Source organism: Phoxinus phoxinus (genome assembly GCF_949152265.1).
Source record: "Phoxinus phoxinus genome assembly, chromosome: 12".
Lineage (NCBI taxonomy): Eukaryota > Metazoa > Chordata > Actinopteri > Cypriniformes > Leuciscidae > Phoxinus > Phoxinus phoxinus.
The window spans coordinates 26,031,252-26,054,029 of NC_136887.1; the positions used below are offsets into that span (position 1 = coordinate 26,031,252).

Consider the following 22,778-nt stretch of genomic DNA (forward strand, 5'->3'; position numbering starts at 1 on the left):
CGTGTCTATCTATCTATCTGTCAAAAATTTAGATTTGTACAAATCTTTTTTTTTAAATGGATAAATTAATTGATTGATTTATTTGTTAATTGATTGATTGCCAGCCACATTGAAAAGCAAGGCCCAGATGAAGTAGCTGTCTAATAAGTGTGATTTCAGCTTTGTTGACATTTATCACTCAATGAAATTGCGTAATCACTGTTGTGCAGCTTCTCAGCAAGTAGATGGCATGAACCCCAAATTATTTTAAATCAGAAAGGTCACTGCTAAAAATATGAAACACCTATGAATGTGAATTCTATTATATTGGTGATGAAAGGGTGATAAAAACAATGAGCACTGACAGAACTATAGAGTTTTCGGTTCCTGCTCTCAAATCCAGCTGCAGTTATTATTGCCTAATATTTAATCAAATGTGCTGCCATAGTGAGATTTTGAAAAGAATCGCAAATGCGTTCTGACTAAATACATCTTTCACAGAACTGGAGGTTTGTAATGAGCAGGAAATGAAACTCAAACGGCAGTATAGTCACGTACACACAATGTTACAGTCGCAGCGTGATGGGTGGAGATTTTGAGGGTGAAAGTCAAAGAAAATGACTGATCTAATTTTGTTCTCCATCGACGGTGTAGATTTTTCTGTCTATTTTTTTCCCTCTGCATCAACCCACACATTGACTATTAGAATATCGGCATTCACCAGCATAAGCAGGGTTGCAGTGGTGTGAGATTGATCTTTGGAGGACCTTTAATCTCGGGCTTGATTGCACTGTGCGTCGACAAGCCGAGTGGAATGGCTGAAATCAGTGCTGGATTTCCCACCAACACCCAGTATATACCCTGATTATGCAAATAACATGCCATTCAGCTTCAGTTCTCTGACTAGTGCACAGCAAACAGGTCACCTTGTTCGGAAGCCTCCCTCTATCTAATAATGATAGGGACTTTGACTTTATTTTAGATGGTGTTTTGTGGCTATTAAGATGTTTTGCAGGTCCAGTAATTCCTTTGCACTACTTGTACGAGATATTTATTTATGTTTTTCACGAGTATGTCAACCAATCACTTTTTTGTCACTCAAGAAAGAGATAGTCAATAGTGTGGTGCTGTATTTTCTAAACTGTGTGTTAACTCGCATCATACCACCACAAACCAGTTGTATAAAAGCTGTTTAAAAGCCTCACATCCGTCTGCAGTTCCTTGTATTTTTCAATAGAAATCCCCCTCAACAAAGACAAGGAGAATACACTCACCAATTTGATTCTAAACATAGAAAGACATCCCATTCTTCTTGAACATCTGACGTGACGTCTTGTCAAAGTGACTCATAGCACTCAACCAAAGCTCATGGCAAATACTGAGAAAGTACATCTCCAATGAAATTGTCATGTCAGTTATCCTACCCTCCACTGGGTATTCACCTTCTCCATTTTTTGTCTATAAATCAATTGCGGAAGTAGTGTCCTGCTCTGGATAGATGATGATAAATAAACGAATCACTTTCAAGAACCTTTTGTGAGAAGATAGTTGTTCAGAGTGCAGATTAACATGAACTGAATTGAAGTGTGAGTATTCATTGTCATTTTACAGTCCTGTATTCCGCTTTAGCAACTCATTGTGCTGAAAGAATTAGGTTGTGAGACCCACCATGAGAGATAAATATGGAAAAGTTGCACGTCAGAAAGGCCATAGCAACCATTATCACTAAATAAATATTATTAGATTAAAATTGGTTGTACTGTTTTTTTCTCTCTCTTTCAAAACATATTTTGCATTGATGTTCAGTTTTTAGATGGTTTATTAGTGGATGTTATCTAGCCCAGAGCAATGAGCAGTTTTCTCTTTTTTCTATATAATGTTGTTTGCTTAATGTTCCTTGATTATCATGTTTATGTAATCTAAAGCCCTCTGGTTTATGAATTTAGTAAATACTACATGTTCCTTTTTATTTTACCAATATTGGTGATTAAAGCTGCATAATTGATTCTGGACTTCATTTGACATCCCTGTGCTAGTGCTCACTTAACTGCCTTTTGTTATCAGGCTATAAAACATGTATACTCAGTTAAATAAGTCATTTATTATTATTTTGGGTTTATGTTTTGATTTCAGATTGCTTAGTTGAATTTGTCCAGCCAAAACCAATTGTTTTTTTTTATGTTAATATTGTTTGATTAGATTGCCTTTATCGCCATGTTTTTATGTGTATGTACAGTAATCTAAGGGGCATCTGGTGTGTGAAATTAGTAAAAACCAGGTGCTCCATTTTATTCTACCAATTCTGGCGATCAAAAACATAAAACTGATTCCTGCATGATATCTTTGTTATAGTGCCAACTTACCTGTCTTTCAAAACTTAGGGGTGAATGTTATGTCACCTAATTAATATTCATTAGCTAATGTGTTGATATTATGAGGGACCTTTTCAATCATACCTGCCTCTGTGTGTTAGTACAGGTTAAACAAGCAAAGTAAATAAAATATGCACACAAGGAGACAGAGAGCAAACCTGGCATAAATGTGAGTAGTTAAGTGCAAACATGAGCATCTTTTAGCACGCCTTTGAAGGGCACAGGAAGTATTAACTTTCCAGTGTGAACGTGGAACGCTTTTATGGATGATTGTTGGTGTTAAATATATTTGAAATTTTTGGTATCAGGTGACACCTTTGAGGAGGCGGCGTAAAGAGAGAGGTGAAATATGCATGCAAAGAGCAAGGGCACTCTATAAACAAGGTCGCGTTTGCATTGCAAGAAAGCTTTCAGATGCGTTCTGAATATGCTATCGTCGTTTGCTTTTCCCGTAATTCTTGTCAAGGCTTGGCATCTTGCTTTTGTTTGTCTTTTGCTTTTGTTTTGTGTCAAAACCTGTCTCATCTTTCACACAATATAGCATGCTTATAATTATGCGCTTTTAGAGCCATAAAATTGTTTCATCTCACGTTCATTTCTTTATCTAAAAACTTGTTGAGATTTAAAATCTCATTTACAAGAGTGACCTGGCCAAAAGGGCACCAGTAACATAAACAGGTAACATAAATATACATGCAAAGAAACATTGTGGGTGTCTAAAGCTGAACGGGGAATCCAGTTTCACTGAGGGGGACTTTGTTTAATAGCCTCCATTGTGCTGAATAAGCCTCGATTCAGAAAACTGAGGCTATTCTCTTAGCAATGGCATTTCTACCTACTGTGATTTTCGGCCGGGCCTTTTTGTGCTTACCTAAGCAGTATGTGTGCTCATTTAGTTTGTCTCCCCTACGGTAGAGGTGCATCTCAATCTTTGATGAGCTCTCTGGAGTATGGGCAGTTACACTTCGCCTGTACGTTTTTTTGCATAAACTAGGACAACACCCTAAAAACTATCAAAGAGAAACGTTCTTTATGTTCTCGGGTTTTAACAAACACTTTCATGAATGTAAAATATAGCTGATATGACTCTTAGAATATAGTACATGATTTGCAACTCAACTAAAAATACTTCTTTTGTATTCTCGTATTTATGAACAAACTAAGATGTGCTTGAAAAGGGCTGTTGTTTTTTGTTTGCCACCAGCTTGCAGTAATAGTTTTTTTTTTTCTCCTCAAGAAACCGATTTCAAGATTCTCACTGTTATTGAGGCTGTGATATATTTTCATTGGATTTTATTATGCCTGTAAGTTTATTTATCCAAGCACAATTTCACCCTCACAATACCAGCGTGTCCTGAACTGCCTCAGCCATAACAGATGCTCCAGAATTGAATATAGATTCAAGTGAGCAAGACAGGCTGCCTGATGAATCTCAATTTGCTGGTGACCATATTTCACGGCTGCCTTGGTCTCACGAGTGAGGGAGAGAGAAAGGGGAAGAGGAAAGCAATACTTGCCAAGCTGCCATTCTATGAAGAGGTGAAGTGATCCCAGTCGGAATATGACACACATTCAAATGAGGCTGAATCAAATGGTGCCACCGAGTAGATCAGTAGAGTAGAGGGATTTTTATCTATTGGGGGGTTAGTGTACTGATGGCATAAGAGAATCGATAGCCTCTGCCTCTCACAAACCATCTTGCACTACGTCGATTGACGATGTGGGAAAACACTCTGCGTGATTGCGTCGTGTCCATGAAGTTGTGAAAAAGGCATAAATCTAGCTTACACATTCACCCAAATTATTCAGGCTAATTGTAGTAATGACGGATTAAACCTGTTTGATAGTGGCAAGACACATAGGTATTTAAAGGGAATGTGAGATGACGCTCTGATTGGTTTATTGCACGTTATGCCCAAACCACACCTATGAGTAATGTAGCTTCAGACCAACCCATTTTAGATTTGCGTCGAGATCCGCCCACAAAGTTACTTGCGTTTTGCCTTTGATACTTGTGTTTCAGATTGTTAAAATAGGGCCCCATATGTCTTATTTTGTGTTGTCTGTCTACCAGCATATATAAAAAATGATGAGCAAACAGCATTTTAGACTGTGTGTTCATCCCTGCCCATGCTACATCAGGGGTGGGGATGCACACAATCTTTGTGTTTGTTTGGGAGCGGAGCATGCACAGTCAGCTCTCCAGGGTGCTGGCTGTGCCGATTGTAAACATCTTCCACTACGGACGCTCCACTCTCGCCTGGCACTCTTTGAGGAGGGTGCTCAGGCTTGCGTTTCCCAGAATTCGGGTCCCGCTACTGCCAAGGCACATCTGTGATCTAGATCATGGGGATCGCAAATTAATCTATCAGAGGGGTTTGAGACGAGCCCGGCCTTAACTCTCCCCTCACCTGATAGATCTAGTCCCTTTTCTCAGTGTCAGGAAGCAGGCTTTACGGTTGAGGTACTGGTGTTTCAAGGTATCCAGCTCTGAGGAGTTGGATATTGAAAGCATCGAGGCAGGAGATGTTGAGGAATCGCCTGCTCACTATCCAGCGTATGAGGAACTGGTGGAAGTTCACTATATAATATATATATATATATATACATATATATTCTAAACTTCATGTCCTAGGGTCACAGGAATTCTGAAATCTATCCCAGTGTCTCAGGCTTTTATTTTATTTCATTTAATTAAGCAAATGATACGCGGAAGGTATCACTTGATTGTACTTGCCAAATTTGGACATTTTCTGTCAGACTATACTATTTGTTTTATATCTACAACAATGCATTTATATAAATTCTTTGTGTTTGCTTTCAAAATACATGTGATTTAAAAATGTTCCCATGTTTACCATGTTCTTTCAGGTAAATGCATTTTGATTTAGAGATGTTTACATATTATACATACAGTATATACATATTGACAGTGTAATATTTAGTTTTATTTGATCTGTTTTTCAAGTAAAAACTAATGTAAAACTAAAGTTTTACTTGAAAGTTTTACTAAACTAAGTAATCTGTACACATAATCTAAGTTATAAACACCGAGAAGGCTGCATTGATCATAAGTCTATATGTCAGTGCAAGAAAAAGATTTTCAGCATTATGGTTTTTAAAATCAATGTTGAATATAACAAACTACTGTTAAAGTAACTCTAGTATTGATTTGGGGGAAAAAAGACCTTAAAAGCCAATTTAGGATAACTTAATCAATAACCACAAAATCAATAACAGAGAGGTTTTTTAACGGCAGACCAGCATGCTACAGAGTTTCGCACTAATAACATCAATAAATGTTCTCGAGATCCATCTCAATTAAGAGCAAGTATAATTTTTCTACATTTTTGTTCAATTGCTTCCTACTTCCTACATCAACAAATCAAACTGTCATTACTGGACATAAACATGGAGGCCATTGATTTACTTCCATTATGTGATCTTATTGAATCTATTGAAACAGCGCAGCCACTAAGTAGTGTTTCATGTTTTTTTATGTATTATAGTTGTTTCCGCTCAGTCTTCAGGTCTGCAAATAGACCAGTAAGCCTGTGCAGACAATTTGCCAATTGTCTTCATGCTCATTTATGAATGTTAAATGAGAGGATGGAGACAGGGGTCACAATGCTGATATGCCTTTGTATGGGGATTTTACCCTAATTAGCCCAAAGCAAAAAGATTAATGCTCTGTTCCTCTGCCCATGGGTTAAACTCTTCCTTAACAAGCTCATTATGTTCATGTAATGATCTCTCTAACATGCTGTGCTACGACGGGAAACAGTCCTAACACCTCGAAGAATTACATTTTACATTTTGATACTATATATTCATAAGATATGGGAGAATGATGTGAAAAATTATATTTCTCACTGAATCGGTCTCTTCTTTTCTAAAATATTGCTTCTGCATTTGTTGTTTATTTGTGATTTTACTAATTTGATGAGTGCTCTTAGTGCATTCAGTTAGTTTTTCCTTCGATTGCACTGCACAGTGCCACTGGGGTCGAGGGAGGAGGCAGTTCTTTCTGAGATAATGAGAACAGACGCTGTACATGTGTCTGTGTGCATTGCCACTTCTCATTTACCCAACATGAACATGGCAAAAGAGCAGAGACAAAGGAGAAACACAGAGAGAAAAAGACATTGAACAGAGTGGGAGAGAGAGAGCGTGCAATGAATAGGAAACAAGAACTAAAGTAGAACACACAGAAAGATCACTGATACAGAAAAAAAAGGCAAAATAGGGAGCTTTTATTTTGAACTACTTAGAAATGAGCCAACACAGCCTGGCTTTTTTTCCCCAAAGTAATTAATTTGTTTGGTTGTGATAATTATTTCAGTGACATATACCCTTATCTTTGTTAAAATCAATTGTGTTTGTATGAAAACTGTACTGATCAAAAGTTTGTTAACATTATTTTTTCATATTTTTGAAAAAAGTATCGTATGCACATCAAGCCTGCATTTATTTGAACAAAAATACAGGGAAAAAAAAGTCATATTGTGAAATATTATTGTAATAAATAATTGTTTTCTTTTTTCAGGATTCATTGATGGATAAAAAGTTAAAAAGAACAGCATTTATTCAAAATGTAAATCTTTTCTAAAAATATAAATCTTTACTATCACTTTTTTATCAATTAAACACATCCTTGCTAAAAGTTTTGTTTTTGTTTTCAAAAAAAGAAAGAAAAAATTTACTTACCCCAAACTTTTGAACAGTAGTGTAAATTGTTTTCAAATAATTATATTTTAAATAAAAGCTGTTTTTTTTTTCTTTAAATAATCCTTAAAAAAGTATTATAGGCTATAAATAAATAAAATATATTAAGCAGCACAACTGTTTCCAACATTGATAATAAACCAGCATGCTAAACCTGTCATGCTCAAGCTAAATAATGCTAGGGCAAGTTGGTTGAACTCCTCTATAATTCAGACCCCCTTAGGAGCACTATGACACTGTCTTCACTCGGGCTGTGAGATATCCCCTCTGCGCTACCACAAGCTACTTCAAAACAGTCTACTGACACACACTATCCCCAAAAGGATCAAACTTGACCCATGCTAATAAGACACGCTAATGGAGTCTGGTTTAATCCAGGAGGGGAGAAGCTTCTTATAATGTCACATTATATTAGAGCAAAGTTAATGTAGTATTAAACTGATGTTCCGTTTCACTCTTTCTAGTACTTAACTCTTTGTTTGGGGGTGCAGCAGATGCGTTCATCTGTGTTAGTCTCCTGGAGGCTCTTGGGAGCATCAATCCACTGCTCTCATCCCCTGCCACCAACCCCAAACCCCCCAACCGGAATCCCCGTTGGTATCATGGCACTCAATCTATTTAATTGCCACAATGATGGGATTAATTGGTGTGTTGTTATCCATTACAACAGGCCCCAGGTTGATGCACAGCAAAGGGCAAATCAAGCATGAGCTGAAGACTAATCAAGCACATGAGATTGAAAAGGATTTAGCAAGATGTCCATGTGGGCAGAATAATTGAATGAGATAGATATCACTGTGGCCGCTGGTCAATGAGCGGATATACTAGCGTTTAATATATGCCAGCATACAGGCCTTTGTTCTTTTCTTTGTTTCATGGCCAGTATAGTTCAAAAGTTTTTGAACTATATATTTTTTCTTTTTTATGTTTTCTTTTTTTTAAGTCTCTTATACTCACCACGGCTGTATTTATTTGATCAAAATACAGTAAAAACAGTAATATTGTAAAATATTATTACAGTTTAGAACTCAGTTTTTTTTTTTTTTTATAAAATGTAATTTATTCCTGTGATGCAAAGTGGAATTTTCAGCCGTCATTACTCTGGTCTTCAGTGTCACATGATGCTTCAGAAATCATTCTAATATGCTGATTTAGTGCTCAAGAAACATTTCTTATTAATATTGAAAACCATTGTGCTGCATTGTGTATTTTTGTGGAAAATGAGACACATTTTATTTTGGGATTCTTTGATGATTAGAAAGTTCAAAATAAAAGCATTTATTTGAAATTGAAATATTGTATAACTTCCACGTGTAAACGTAGCCTTATACAGGCAGAGTTAACAAGGGTAAAGGCACACAGGTGGAAGCGATCAAACAATAATTGTTACGGGCAATGGGTTATGGGATATGCAGTCCATGATGATATAAAAAGACGAACGGAGTGCCACCTGGTGGCTATTATAGGCACTCCGACTGGCAGGTGTGACAATGACCCTATTTGACTACACCCTCAAATAGGGCATTTTTTGAGGGGACAGCCATTTGTAGTGGTGTCTGAAACCATAGTGGATGTTATTTAGTGCACTTATTCAATTCCACATTGCACTGCAATAACGGGTGTACACCCGATGTACGCTCAACGGCAGTCCGAATTCGCTCACTTGTTTTCATTTACTCCTTTAAGTGAACAGTATTAGTGGACCAACGTAGGGAACAGTGAATGAGGGTTTAGGGGGCGATTTCAGATTCAGCAAATGGCTTTCATTCCTCTGTGGAATACAAAAGAGGATATTTCGAAAATGTCTCCTTTTTCCCATACAGTTAAAGTTTTGGTTGAATGCATGGGCAACAATATCTTCTGATGATGACAAATATTACATTTTAACATTACAAAACCAATTGTCACTTGATTTCTTTTTTTTTTCTTACATTTCAAACTATTTGTTCTCTAATATGAAAAAGTTTTGTTAAAAATAAATAAAATGTATCTTTATCACAGTAGAAAATAAGAAAGTGAAACATACGTCTTCAGAAAATCTATCCAGGTGCTTTTTTGAATGCCTTGATCGTTTTGACAAGCTGAAATCATTTCAGAGAAGAAAACCTGGAACTATCAAGGATAAAGGCTTCAGTTATTAGTTATCAAAAGCTTTGAAAAAAGAACTATACACCAGATGTCTGAGACTACCTTTCTGAAAAGTAATGAATTATAACTAAAGTTGGATGTACTAGCAGGCATTTTACATGTAAAGCACGTCATTCTCTTCTTTAAAGAGAGAAACAAATTATGCCACACCATCTGAGAGAACAATGACAGGCTGATAGTCCCAATGTGTCCTCCATGACGGCGGCTTTGGGGAAGCTACCACTGATGATTAAGGAAGGGGTTGGAATGGATTTTATTTGCTGTCCTCCTCCTGTGGTCCATTCACTGAACACATACAGCCAGTATGTTTAGGAGAGTAAGAAAGGGAAGGCACGTGTTGTCATTTCACCTTGCACAGGTTGAGATGTCCTACTTTTTCTGTGTGGATTTTAACACCCACAGGCATGAATCAATATCAAGGGGCTTTTCAGCTTGTGCTTTCGAAATATCATACATCCATATGGCACCAAAGCTTCATTATGTTTAAACGAAACAAGATTATTACGCCCAATTCTTTGTGGAAGATAACAAAGTTATCAACGTTAGAAACAACGTGGCCTTGTGAAACAATTTTTTGCAGAGTGTAGATGAAATAATAATTGTACCTAGGTTGCACACTTTCTTAGCAAGGCCGTTGATATTCTCCAGTCATCTTGATCTTAGGCACCAGGCATAACAACGAGATCCGGAGAATAAATGATCAAACAGGAGGACAGCTATTGTCCTTGAACTGCTTAATGGGCTACTAATAGCACTGAGTGTCAGGACTGATTTTTACAAGAGAGTCCAGAAACAAACTTTCGACTTTTTTTTTTTTTTCTTTTTTTTTCTTCTACACGGTTGTCTTCTACATATCCCCCAGATTTCATTAGTAATTCAGGACCTTGTGTTTGCATAATCACCTTGCCTCTGTCTACCGTCAGGCCTGTATGGAGAGACTCATTAGTGTCTTTTCAGAGAGTAAAAGAAAGAGAGAAATATTGTCAGAATAAAATGATTTCCACAAGGCAGAGAGGAGAGGCGCGGATGGACTGGGATATAGATATTCCGAATCCTTGCTGCGAGATTCCAGGGGTTTAAATAACAAGAACAATGTCCTGTGTCACAGAACAGCATCCTGTGTAGTGCATAAGAGGATAGAGGAAGCGGAAAATAAGGTAAAGCCTCTTTTTTTTCATGTGGGGCTTTGTACATATTACATGATATTGATTGTGCAAAAGTTTCATTGTGGTTTGGCCTAGACTTTGCTAGAAGCACATATGAAAGTCGAGCCTTGGAGATTAAGGGTAAAGCCGGGAAACCTAGAGCTTGCAGACAGCATGGTAATAACATACTGTGTTGGTTTTCACATCCATAAGGGTGTTCCGTTTGCTTGTGTTCTGAGCTTCTCCAAACTGTTGATTGCATGTTTGTGTTGGTTGCTTCCTAATTACACGTTTTTTTTCTCTCTCTCCGTTTCATCTCTGATCTTATTTAATTCATTTATTTTGTGCTTTCTTGCAGATTTAAAAGACAAACCCTACCGAGAAGGCTCTTTAGTAGAACAAAAAACATGGCCAAGGGGAAGATCTCTTCTCCATGTGGTGAGCTCCTTCCTGATATTTCCTGATATTTTATGCTGAAACATGGTGGCACGCCGTATTGTTTAGTTCAGATAAATGAGATAAAAATGCAAAATGTATTCTGAAAACATCAATCTGCAACAACAAACAAACTAATCAATCTATATTTAACCACATTTCCATTTCAGTGAGCTTTTAAGGTCTCCGCAGACGGCTGTTCAAAGATGTATAGTCACCGTCTAACCCCTTCACACGCATGCATAAATATACAGACATGCACATACTCATTACTGTATGACACAGAGTTGATATAGATTTATTTTCCCAAATGCCTCCAAAAGTCGAGGAAAGCAGGGGTTGATTGAGTAGCAGCATAATAATCCTGGTACAGTGGAAGCAAGGAATCATGCATCAAAGTTTGCCATCTGTAGGAGGGCTGGAGTCCCTCAAGATGCATTAGGTCTCTGTAATGGGTTCGGCAAGGTGCCGCAATAATGGACGGATTCTAGGAACAAAGTTATTGATTATCACACAACCAGGGCTGCGCAAAATGCAGAATTGTAGAATCGGCTCTCTTTTAGTTCAATCTGAATTGAATTGGCCGCACCTCACAGGAAGTTGAATTGGAATTTGCATTGGAATGGCAGCAAGAGGAATTTACTGCATTGAATTTCAAAGAAATGCATCCCAGGGAAAACATTTTAAAACATAAATCGTTCCTCCTCCTTGGCCCACAAAAGTTTTGCTTCATTACTTTATTCATTCATTACTTTATTATATTATATAAATTCCAATTCTGCATCCTGTTAGCTGCATTGATTACAAAATCAAGTTTAGAAATTGAATTGAAATTTAAAAGGTTTAGACTCCTCGAGCATACAAAAATCTCACTGGATTATTACAATTAATGACTAAAGGAATGTTTGGAAATGCAAACTTATAAGTATTACTGACACACGACAGAAAATTACATAAATGGTTTCAAGCACGTTTTTTTTATTTTTATACTAACGCGCCTATTACTTTCGCACAGTACTGTATATGTGGAAAACCGTCATTTACAGACAAAGCATTGTGAAAATGCTTACCGTTTGTTATGCAACTTTTGTCAGATCCAATATAGTTGGCTGCTGCATCTTTCAACAAAAGTTTCGAACTCTGCCTCATTTACAAAACAATATGCTGCAAACAAAGGGAATGCTCTTCCACTCTTCCATTTGCCCTGTTGTAGACAGACTCCAGTGCATGGAGTCTGTCAGAAACTGAACATGCATCTGTATCCAGTATCCAGAGTAGACAGCGTCAATAATTATAATGGGTTCTATTTGCTTTTGACGCGACACAACGCTCACATCCAGTGTAGGTGACTGAATACCAGTGGGTGGGGCCTATGTTGCGATAATGTATAACTATTCATCGATGTCTTACTCAGGAGGCAGTCAAATGGAAATGTATTTGCCAATGTGATGTCACAAATCCTGCAAAATCAAAACTAACCATTTTCAGAGCTTGATTAGTATAGTTTGAAACAACTCAGAAAAGGTTATTTTTCCTCTGTAGAAATTGTGAAAACAATCAAGGCTGATGATGTATAAACACATCAACACAGCCATATGTCACAAAACATAATGCAGATGTTTAACCATTGATGATTGATGATTGGTGACTAGTTCCTGGGTGGCTTGAGATTGAGTGACATGGATGTCATGAAAACACTATCCCCTTTCACACAGTGCGTTGATCTCGGACAAGTGCCTTCTGTGTAAACACATACTTGTCCCGGGATTAATTTCGCCATTGATCCCGGGATAGGATCAATCCATTGGCGGGATCAATCCCGGAACGCGCCCTGTGTGAACAAAAGCCGTAATCAATGCCATAAGGGGTGTGTCGTAATGAAGCTGAGATCGTTCGCCATCTTGAGCGAAATGGTACGTGATGTGCTAATATATGATCGAATAATAAGCAAACTTAAGACGCCGCTGAGACATTACACGTCACGTCAATGTCACCTGTCTTTACGGGATCTTCATAGGATTGTGAGTGCACGCACAGATTCCGGAAAATCACTGGCAGTGTGAATGAACCAAAATCAAACGATCTCGGGACAAATCCCATAAATCCCCATTATCAGTGTATTTTCCGGAATCTCTGTGTGAAAAGTTTGTGTACAGCAGTTAAGCATTTGATGGAGATTTTCATGCTTTCGGTACGGATGTTCTTTCAAATCAGGGAGTATAGTTGGGGAAAGTGTTTGAGGAACTTTTTTTGTGTCTCCCATGTCCCTGGTGGCAGCTACGCCCTTGGTGTTGATCCTTCCATGAAAATCTGCAGTACTCTCATATTATTCCTGAACGCTAAATGAACTTCCAAAGTGTATTGTTATTTCTTTGGATTTAAGAAAACAATGGCTGAAAATGTGGTCATCTCTAGACAGCGTTCTACTATACCGCTTTTCTCTCTTGTTGTGTCACTATGAATCCCATGTGTTTTGAGCGCGTAGTGTTCACTTTCACTTATTGCTCAAAACTGTTCAGCACTCAGCCTGCAGGGTAAAAGTGCATTGCTGTACAATTCACATTGTGTGGTTCCACGTCCATGTAACCTTCCTGTGTGTTTTGATGAGTGATATTCTTATTAAGTTTCTCCTTTGTGTTGCTTTCCTTTTTTTATCATATTCTGCAATAGGTGGGGTCATGAAAGGACAAGTGCAGTGGTCAGACATGCATTTATCAGTGGTAGTACAGTAGAGGTCAGACAGCAGAGCTTGTGGAACTGTTTACAGTGTGAAGTATTTTTGTTTTTTTGTGTGTCAGGGTAAAAAAAAATACACATGCACTGTAAAAAAAGTACAATTAACTTGGATATTTAAGTTATTTCAACTTAAATTACATTAAACTGACTTAAAAAATGAGTAGACTCTTATAAATTTGCTTAACTTATTTTAATGAGTTAAAGCAAAGTAAAGTCAAAGCTTATTGATCATATGATTTTGAGTGTACAGTGCATACCCATCCGAAAATATACCCGTAAAAAATCCATAAAAATATATCTCTCTTACTCTCAGGTCCACTATTTTCACCCTGCAGGTACTTCTTATCTGCGCATCTGCAAATTTGTGTTCCTTATTCTAATAATGGTATGCACTTGTGCCTGCTTCTTTCTGATGCAATATTTAAAGTGTTTTTTGGAGACATATTGAGTTTTGTATGGAATATTTGTTGCTGTGCATCATATCCACTGCACTGATAAGATCAGTTCTATCCTATTCATCTACAGCCTCATCTTGCTGCTGGGGTTACAGTAGATTGCATCATAGGCACTTCTGAAAGAACGTTGACCAACTGCCTTTATCTTTTTCTTTCTTTTGTTGTTTCTCTTTGATTTTCTTCCTTCATATATATTTAAAGGAAGATGTAGCTGAATTTATTTCATAAAAATATAAATTAAGTAGTAATAAAATAGACACAATAATAAAATGGTAATAACAGGAAAAGACGCTTTGGATAAAAGCATCTGCTAAATGGTTAAATGTATTTTCTTTCTTTTTTCTTTCTTTCTTTCACTGTCTCTTTCTCTCTGTGTCAAGCTCTCTGCAATTACTTAGTGTAGTGATGGAGGGCCAGTTCATTTGGGACTGTGCGTCACCAGGTAAAAGTTTCAGCACAAAGACTTGACATGGTCTCTTCCTGACACAGCAGTTCTCTCTTGTGCATTGACTCCTATAGCATTTGAGGATTAATGGATATTATCTGTCATGCTTCCCCAAATGTCTTTAATTATAGTAGAATCCAGTATTGTGACAGAACCAGAAGTATTAGTATTCCGCTGTCATAGACAACAGTAGCCGTATTATGTCTAATATTAACATTAAATAATTAATTATAAGTGACTTTGTGCTACAGTACAAGTCTTGTTAGTACGGGACTATATATATATATATATATATATATATATATATATATATATATATATATATATATACAGTAAGTCACGAAGCTGCTGATTTAGAGAAGGAATATAGATGTCTGTGTGAGTATATTTGTGTCCACCTTCATATCATTAGCATAAACAGACAACAGAGATGCAACTCTAAATACCACAGCCATTTGTCAGAGTTAACACATTTCAGCTTCAGTTATTGTCTAATTCACAGAGCAGAGGGAAACTGCGGCCGTTTCAAATAGCAATTAAACACACTGAGGTAAAACTATGTGTCTGGTTGGAGCTAAATTTTTATGCTTTGAACAGGAAATAATGAGCCTCAAATATGCATTGTTCCCTTTGGCAATGGTGCGACTTAGATTTCAAATCAATATTTTCCATGGAGTACATCACACTTAGTTTTACATCTTGCACTCTTGTCTTTCTCTTTGAGATCAAAGATGGGCTCATGCTAAATATCACAGCATCTCAATGCAATGCAAAGACACCCTCTTCACCTCTGCATACAAATGACTGAAATATTCAGCTGCTCTTGTACGGGAAGATCAGAGATCCACTTTTGTTTCACAGCGAGGGCATAATGACTTTCTTCGCTATTCAGCTATAAAAACTGCTTAAGTTTATTAGCACTTAACATGAGTGCAAAGAGGAAGAATCGTTCTACTTCGATTAATGATGAGCATCTAAACAATTAATCATTAACATTTAGACAGGCGGTATGGTGTCTTTTCTTTTTTTTAAATCAGTTCAGCGCATAACTTGTGTAAAACTTAATTTTTTATCAGATTGAAAGTAAAAAATGGCTGAATATATTTTGCAAGTTCTCCAAGAATTGGTTTAGTTGACAACCTTCTCAGACTAAGCCAGCATCATTCTTCCAATTTTTGAAATGCCTGTCAGAACACTGATGTGGTTTGGAGTGAGATGAGGAAATCCTCAAAATGTTTCTGTAAGATTTTTTACTTGAAGACAAACCCCTGTTGTGGTCTCATTTGCACAAGAAAAAGACAAAAGCAGATTCTGGATGACATCAGCTATGTAAATTTAGCATGGTAGTAGTAGAAGACCTCGATATGCCATACCAAATCTTCCATAAAAATGATCTGGTAATTCACAAGCATGTAAGCCATAATTATTGAAAATGAGGAGGTAGAATTGTGTCAAACACAGCTCACAGGCAAGATCAGTTTCTCAAGCAAATGCATAAATGTAAGAAAAACTAAGCCAATATAAGGGTAAAATATGAGTGTTTTTTTACTCGCCATTTTGTTTTCCAGTATCATTTGGTGTATTATACTGCCATCACTCTCCCATAAGAAAATATTAAGTTGCACTACACTATTCCTTCTTCTGGCAAAGAAGCACCGATTTAGGCAGAAGGTGACTGACTAACTGACAATCACAGTTTGATTTTTTGTTATGTGCTGTTTAGGGGTGGCACAATATAACAAACTTTTTTTTTATTGTAAGAACTAGGGGTGTAAAGATACACAAAACTGAGGGTTCGGTACGTCACGCGGTTTTGACGTCTCGGTTCGGTTCATTTCGGTGGGGTGGGGGGGTTTAGAAAGCTGAAATTGCTTTTTTTTTTTTTTTTTTTTACCGACACTTTACTTGCACATTACTATAACATTAAAGCTTAACAACAGAGCCTAGATTTTTAGCCTAAATTCAGTTGCTATTTATTTTTAGATATAATAATAATAATCAAAACTCAAATTCAAATTTTGAGTTTTATATTGTGTAGGTCTCCTGCTAACTGGCTAACTCATGTTATCACTGACTTACTGAAATACGGCTACTAATCAGTTGTGGGCCAATAGGCTATTACCTATAATTATGTCTATTAATGCAGATTGTCTGTCGTTCTCACTACTTTGAGGAAAGATTAAGTATGGAGCAAAATTTGTTTTACCAACACTTATGTTATGTCATTCACGCTAGAGCGGCTAATGTATACATTGCATACATGCACTGTTATTGATACAGTTTCCACTTGTTCACCGCAATATATTAGAAAATACTCGGTAAATAGATTTGTACAAGTAAAATAGTCGGTTTGTTGATGGACATGCACTTGTTAATGCTGATGGTGAGGAACTAGTTGCAACATCTCATAATGTACCTCAAACTGAGTAGCATATCACTGAGAAACGTCCTGCTCGAGTCGTCCTTGCGATGGAGGTTCGGTTTAATCGGACTCGCGTTGTTATGGTAAAATCGACGTCATTGTTCGTTACTAGGCTTGTTCGACTTGAACCGGCGCTGCACAGACCGATTATTTATGACCGGTTTATGACATCAAAGTACCGCTAGAGCGATTTAAAAGCATACCATCTGCTCTCTAATCGCTCTCGCGGTATTTTGATGTCATTCACCGATTGGTCTAGTGCTGCGCGGGTTCAAGTCGAACAAGCCCTACTGTGTTTAGTTAACGGTGTGAAGCCTCAGGACAAGCAGAGCTGACGTTGTTATGGTAATGGGTGTTTTTTGTTTTCAGTGCGCGCTGTACGCGGCAAACCAATCACAACAGACTCAGCTGTCTGGCCAATCAGAGCAAAGCAGCTCGCGGAAAGGAGGGATTTAGAGAGATTGATTCATTTGACGAGTCCTTTGATAATCATTGAAAATGTAGTGATGTACAAATGTATATTATGAGGAAATAAATTAAACAGTTTTTTTTACCTTTGATGCATGTAAACCTGTTGTAGGAGACTCCACAACAACATTAGGAAACTTTAAAATAGCATAATAGGGGCCCTTAAACATGTTTTTACTCTAATTTATTATTGAAATATAATAATTTACACAGTTGCTGTCCTTTTCATGACAGATATTTTAAACATACATTAAATAATCAAGATATCATTAACAGGTTAAGTAAAATATAATATATAGGCTAATATAGTGTGTTTATTTAGTGAAAGAGTTCATTTCTTTAGCAAACCAACAAGCTGTGGACACTGAATGACTGGCCAGAGGTAAATATAAAGCTATGTGAAAAACGAAGCGTTTTACTGACGTATTTCCGCTGTTGAAACACTGATTGAGCAATTACACAAGTTATGATGCCTTTCAGTAAGTAAACTGTATCTTTCAACATACCTTCAGGTGTCCATTCATGTTTATTCTATAACTGAGGAAGAAATGATCGCGCTGCCGCTTGAAATGAGGAGCCTAGTACAGTGATCTGTCACACCACATCAAAGAGTGCCAAAACGACATTTAATGTTTGAATTTCGTGATCAAATAGACAGAATTTGAAAGATTACTCCTTGCTTATTATCAAAAGTAACAAAACACTGAGCTTATTGCGATTATATATGGTTATTGGTGGTTAGGCAACACGCTGTATCCGTTGTGTACACATAAGACATGAGGTCCAATGAGCCGGGGCGGTGCGGGGCGTGTTCAGTACGCCATGAGAGTATCGCGGTTTTTCAGTTCGGTTCGAATATTAGTAACCCATAGTAAGAACAGACTGGTGGGGAAAGATTCATTTGAATAGTGGCAATAGTCCGAAAGTACACAAAATAGATCATAAAATAGATCAGGTTGTCAGTAAACAGACTGAATAGGCTACACACACACACACACACACACACACACACATTCAAAATGTTGGGGTTTAAGAAATTAATACTTTTATTCAGCAATGAATTGTGCATTTTTGAGCACCAAATCAGCATATTAGAATGATTTCTGAAGGATCATGTGACACCGAAGACAGGATTAATAAATTACATTTGCTGAGAATTCAGCTTTGTCATCACCGGAATAAATTACATCTTTAATAATAATATTAAAAGTAGTAAAAAGTAGTAGTTTTATCAAATAAATGCAGCTTAGGTGAGTATAAGAGACTCTTAGAAATTTCTATATGATTTATTCTATTTTCTACCAGTTTCCTTCATTCATGCATATGATAATCCAAGGTTTGCCACGACTTTGATAGAATCCTCCAAAGTAAAGTACGAATGTCAGCAGATGTTTTGGTGTTGCAGGATAAAAGGCATTGCTACAGTGACTTTTCCTTATGAACCTGCCCTGGTCCTAGGGAACGGGGAGATTTAGCTTGAATGAATGAGCATGTTGTTAGTGCATGTGCAGGGGTGAAAATTGAGTGCGAATTTTTGGAATAGATTCAAGACCTCTGAGGATGAACTATCTAGTGCTGCTATTGTAAACCCGCAGCGTGTCAAGCACATGTCTCAGCACCAGTCAACAGCCCAGTCAGTGTGAGGCTTCTGTTGCAATTTAATTAGACCAGATGAGTCTTGTTCAGCCAAAGACTCACTCACAGGGGACAGACAAAATGTCAGCCACGATCTTGCACACTTTTAATTAAAAGAAATGTGAGCTGTATTGGTGTGTGACGGCGACTTGTTTTGTTTGCCGTGTTGTTGTCCGCGGTTAATTGCTATTAAAGTGCGTATGACTAAACAGACGACGTTTGCTCTAATACTTTGTCCAGTTTGAAACGGTTGACATTGGATTTGGCATTTTTGCTCCATGTTGTGAGACATCAGTTTGTACAGAGCCATGGAAATTCATTTACTAATTGCATAATGATTATGCTTCCACCACAACAGCTACTGCTGCTACAACTGAACAATGACCAGTGATTTTTTGGGGTAGCCACAAGCTAATCTAGATTTACAATAAATCATGTCATAAAATCCCTCAGTTTAGAGTCAAATGTGATCACATGACCATGAAAGCAGAGAGAAAATACTCAATAAACAAAGCAAATTTGGACTTCGATCAACATCAACATCCACAACCATTTATACAGCATGTCTGTGTACTGCATGCAATGATTGTGAACTAGTATCTGGTGCAATTACATTAATGAAACGTTGCAAATAGAACTATCTTAAACGTTTTCATGACAATTACAGGTAATTATTTTTTGAACTGTTAGATTGGAGTTTACATTTAAAGTACAAGCTACTCCATTCAGACCAGTTGTAGAAATTTAGTAAAAATTAATCGCACCCCCTGATACCGCCATTTATTTTCAGCATGCTTTCATTATTAAATGTCTAAAGCCAGTGCAAACAATGCCACCAAAATCACTTCTCTGCCATTTGATCATTCATTGGGTAACTTATGTCTAAGCAATAGAAAATGCACACAGACATCTTCTCTGTTCAAGAAAATCCAGCTTTTTGCCATTTGTGGCAGGCAAATAACACTCTTTGAATTATTTGCTCATTATTTACACATCATTATTTTAGCATCTGTAATGATACTAATTTAAACAGAAATGTGGCGTGTTTGCATTGAAAAGATTTGCCAATTTACTTGTTAATTTGACAATCTTTAGTTCAGCACTATTTCACAGCACTATTTCACATTCAGTAAATTTGCCCTAAAAAATGTCCAACTGATAGATAGATAGATAGATAGATAGATAGATAGATAGATAGATAGATAGATAGATAGATAGATAGATAGATAGATAGATAGATAGATAGATAGATAGATAGATACTGATTTTAAAGTATTTCTGCTTTTAAGGTTACAGAATATATATATTTTTTTTTGAAGAGTTAGCAGGGGCTGTTAAAATATTTCTGTCCTCCTTTCATTTTCCCTCTCACTGCTTTGCTGTTAGGACTGTAAGCTGTGGTAGTTTGACCCAAGAGGGGAGCTCTAACCTACTTAGAGTGTCCTGTTCTCCTGCTCTTTTTCCACCTCTTTTGTTTGTTCAGTGGAAATATGAGGATCCTAATTAAGCCGTGCCAGAAAGCAGCTAGAGCAAGAGAGGCTCCTGTTGGCCAACTGTGAGCGGCTCTCCGCAAGCTTGGAATTAATGTTTAATTTATCTCTTGTTTATGATTTATTGATGCAGTGGTGCATGTGTACGTGTGAGTGTCTGCGTTGTGTGTGTGGGAAGAAGAGACAGCATTGTGTTGGATGGAACTGGGTCATTTTTATACGGTGCTTGTGTAATGCATTATCAGCACAGGCAAACATACTCTTAATGTTTACTGTGTCCAAAACTACTTACAGGACATAAGGGTTGGTCATGGATTATTTTCTGCAGTGCTTGTTCAGTTCAGTTCTTGTGAAAACATCAATACACACACACACACACACATTTTTTCCAAGCCGATGTTATTTTTAAGTGGAATTATTATATAATGAAATAGTATTATATTATATTATTTTTTTATATATATTTTTTTTTTTTGACTAATTTAGGGATTTTGGACTAGTTGGCTGTTTTGTGTTTTGTTGTGAAAACTAAAATATATTTATTAAAAAAGCTTTAAAAAAATATTTATTTTATTTACAACTATTAAATTATATTAGAGTATATTTCATGCAAAAATGGTATAAAACTAAAATATTTGTATAAAATTGTAAGTAGAAACAGCATTATTTTAAGGAGTTATTTGCGTATGGGTTTAATTTTGTTGTAGCATCAATTTCATATTTACCCGCCCGTATATGTTACATTAAAATGAGGTGTAATTGGATTTCCATTTTAGTCGGACAGGCCCTTTTTGTCTAAGTGGCTGTTCTTTTGCATAAAAGGCTACAATATGCCGATAGTCAAATGTCTGGATTGCGAGACTACATGCTTGAATGCATGGCACGTTACACTGGCGAACAGAGGGGAATAAGAAGCACTGAATGTCTAACTCACCGCGCACACACACAGACACACGTGAATTGCATGTAAATGATGTGTAATTGTGAGCTGACCGCATGCATGTGCATGAGGGCTTACAAGTCAACTCGGGTTATCCGGGTCTCAAAGGTAAGACACCAAAATCTTTCCCCCTCTCTCCAGTTGTGCAGACAATAGGAAGCTAAGTAGTAGCACAGGTGGCTTACACCTCTTCACATGGGAAAATGCAGATCCAAAGCTCTCTGGTGGCAGCTTGAGTCACAGCGGGAGAGAACCTCTCAGATTCTTTCAGTCTCACCCTTTTAGCACACAGTCAGCCTCTTCAAAACTGACGGAATACTCTGTAGCATGCACAGCCCACCACGAGACAAGCTTTAAGTCCCTGCGAAACAGGCCGCTGACTGACTGAACAGAAGGGGGCCGAAAAGGCAGATAAATACATATTTCATTGAATTTTTCAGTGTGTGATGTATTGCTGGAGATCGTAGAAGGGAGAGGGAAGCTTTGATGTCATATTTTACTTACTGATGTAGAGAATAACTTAAGGGTGGGCTTCAAAGTCCCAAAAATGTTAAAGTGCTGAATTGTCAAAATTGTTGTCTTTACCAATAAGATTTCATGCACGGTCACGATTACATTTTATTGCAAAATTAAATAACAACAATAATAATAATAATAATTATTATTATTATTATTATAAAATGTATTTAAATAAATAAATATGAAATACATAATTGGTCACTTTTAATATTGTCTTAGCGTATTATTCAACTTTTGTTGTTAACTTTGTGGTCATGTATCCACTATACAAGTACATAATGTCTCACAGACATAAAAACACAGTAAAGGAATTTGTGCACACATTTTGGCAAGTGAATTGCATGAAGTCGTCAGCAGTGCACAGTGCACATCAAAGCAAGGAAAGCCGAAATTACCATGCCTGAGGTTGCAATAGGTTTGGTTGGACGTTTTTAGTTTTAGCTCGGTTCATAAAACGAAACTTAACATTCCAGCATTTATTATAAAGTATGTATTTATACACAAAATATGTACCCATATGCAGTCACAGAGTTCTGGGCTAAACCCAGAATAATCATTGACCTTAGAACCACCCCTGGATTCACAGGAGAGTATGCTAATGGTATGTGCACATACATGCTAGGGTCAGAAAAACCACACCTTCTCTGCACCATGGGAGGCTTGGGTTTGACCTCTTGAAGTCTGCAATGCAGGGGATGGTGTGGTTGAGAGGCATGGGGTGGACTGAACTCCCTGTGGCACTGAGAGGAGGTGGAGGAAGAGTGCAGAGGTCTTTCATGAGGTCATGATTTTCATACTTTAAAGATCTTTTTGTCTTTTAATACAAGGATGGCTAAATTACAGATGTGTATTCTTAACACACAG

The 22,778-nt window shown here is 37.1% G+C and overlaps 1 protein-coding gene across 12 annotated transcripts in view; it reads left to right on the plus strand.

Moving 5' to 3' along the window:
• The window catches only part of lingo2 (leucine rich repeat and Ig domain containing 2), a 336,136-nt gene that overhangs the window by 227,434 nt on the left and 85,924 nt on the right, over positions 1 to 22,778 (plus strand). For 11 of the 12 annotated variants that reach the window (XM_079631509.1, XM_079631502.1, XM_079631507.1 and 8 more), the window contains one exon: positions 10,728 to 10,807. The exons of the other annotated variant lie outside the window; for it this stretch is intronic. The gene's annotated coding sequence lies outside the window, so the exon portion shown is untranslated. The remainder of the gene's footprint in view (positions 1 to 10,727; positions 10,808 to 22,778) is intronic. 12 annotated transcript variants of the gene reach the window in all.